The following is a 2,534-nucleotide window of genomic DNA, read 5'->3' as shown; positions in this document are numbered from 1 at the left end:
AGTACAAATGTGGCAAATTGCAAGGAAGTCCTGACTTTGTCCCTCTTCTTTCCCCTTTTTTCTCTATCCATTTCTCTTCCCTCTGAAAATTCTCTCCTTTCTGGCAGCCATATGAAGAGTGAATCAATGTCTCTGAGCCAGGAAGGGTAAAGGAGACCAAAGGCTGCAAGCTTAGACAATACACAGCATAGCTGTGACCGTCTGCCTGGGTCATGTTATTACAGGGAAGAAGGGAAGAAATTCTAAAAAGCTTGAGAAATACTGAATAGTTGATTGTCCCTTTATGACAAGGAGCTCTTCCAGGATTGATTTTACAGGTTATCATTCTTACTTTATTGGAAGTTCTGCAATTCAGATCAAAGAAATATGCAGTTGCTGCTGTGGACTTTCTAGCCTTGAAAGAAGTTTTAAAACACTGCATGAAGGCAGATTGGGAGATCACTCGGATAGGGTTTGCTTTCAAACCCAAAGTTCTGTATGGTTCTCAATTTTAAGAAAATGGAGGAATTTCCTTTAGGGTCACCAGAAAGTTTAGGTTCAGGAACATACTTAATATTAATGATCAGTACAGACCTACAGATAGATTAAATAAAACGCTAGCAATTTTACTGTAGAAAACAATTCTGTGTGGGCCAACAGTCTATTTTACTCTTTTCACTTCTTCTTAGGGTTGTGAACATTGTAGTACTGGTTTCATAAAATGAAGGTTCTGGCCACTCGTGTGAAAAAAAACCCCTCCCAGAATTAATGATATTAACATTGTTCCTAGCCAGTTTTAAAATATCTGTGCTACTGTGTCTGCCTTTATTATCCATTGCAGTTGATGAAGTAAAGCTTCCCTTCTTCCTAGAAGACTTGCTTTGTTTTATTGCCAGTATGAACAAACTGCTATTGAAAATTCTTCTCCCGAAAGTGGCTGCAAATGGGTAGTGAATTATGAAACCCCCTTAGCTTCCATAGTTACATGTCCTGATAATGTCACCAAAACACTGTATACCACAGTCAGACCAAAATGACATTGGACCTTTTGTTCAATGGCACTAGAGAGATAGCAGTGGATTATCTCTGAAGAAAGCTAGCACTTTGGCACCTTGTTTTTGTTTTGGCTATACAATGATAAGATATAGCAGACTCCTGTTTTTCTTATGAAACAAGTCGATATCCACTACCTCCTTTCTTCACTGATAGTTAGAATCTGCTAATTCTGAATACATACTGCCTCACCGAAATGTAATACAGCACTTAGCAGTTAAAATAACAGTCAGCAGCCTGAATTTAGGTATCCTGTGGCGCAATTAGAAGTTATTATATCATAAGTAATAAAGTACATATATTTATTTATGTACATTGGCATTATTTAACTTTGCAGAAATGCGAGAGACTAAACAGTTGAGTTTGCCTTGAAATTCTGATATGTGGAAGAAACACTGGTGAGATTATCTACACGGATATTCCATGCAGAAGTCTAAATTACAATGATGAGCTCCAGAGCCTTCCTAATCCTAAACCTCTTTCTTAAAAAATGAGAGGCAGAAATAACCTGAATAATATTTAGCCTTTCAGCAGTCGTCATGCGCGTGGTTATTTTGCACACCTCTGCAAGGATTGCATGTGTGTAAGCAGCAGAGAAGCAGCACTGGCACCGGGGGTCTCAGACCACAGATGCAAACCCCATCTCACTGTGTGGGAGCTGTTGCACTGCTGCATCCATGGCTGCGGAGCTGGTATCAAGGGGAGGATTTCTTTCCTCTGACATCTGATGTAACCTGGCTATTTTCAGTTGTGTGTTGAGAAAGGGGTTACCTCTTGAGAATGAGTTCAAACCCATGAATTTTAGGTCTTTACCCAGCATGGCACATATATTTTTTTCCACAACCATGATTATCATTCCAGCAGACAGTCACTTTTGCAGAAATGCAACATTTAAAATTCTTTTTTTGCACCTTCCTTTGAAGCAGGAGGAAAGGTTGCACTGGAATACATGCTACCAGATTAGAAAGACCTGGGGTCTGATACAATTTAGCAATTCCTAACTGTTTTTCTGGCACATTAGGGGATACCTTATACTTAAATTTGCCATCCATAAAAATGTGTATGGACTTACATGGGAAGATTTTGATTAGAGGAGCATGGGTTTACTTCTTCTCTGTTCTGATTCAAGGTCACTTGACTATGTAAAATCAGAAACACTAGAAGGCAGAAGCAAGGAATTCATTTTATGTGAATAACTGTCACACGTTTTAATCGTTATCATTTAATCATTATAATAATTCCTCAGTGATGTAAACAAATGATGGCCAGACCCTCTAGAATTGACATTACATGAACAAATACAAACCCCTCATTTTATCGGATGTCATGGAGTGGGCTATTTTATGGCTCAGAATCCGAACTTCTGCCATTACTGCTGGTTCAGAGTTGTAGAGGTGAACAAACAGTTAAATTCTGTCCTTAAGAGCAGTTTGACTTTAATCTAAATTTTCTGGTTCTTTGCAATTTACTGCAACCTGCATACAGACCATGAGTGTGCATTA

This window comes from Egretta garzetta, unplaced genomic scaffold (assembly GCF_000687185.1).
Source record: "Egretta garzetta isolate BGI_Z169 unplaced genomic scaffold, ASM68718v1 scaffold553, whole genome shotgun sequence".
Lineage (NCBI taxonomy): Eukaryota > Metazoa > Chordata > Aves > Pelecaniformes > Ardeidae > Egretta > Egretta garzetta.
The sequence above is the reverse complement of the archived record's forward strand: the minus strand, read 5'-3'. Positions refer to the sequence as shown.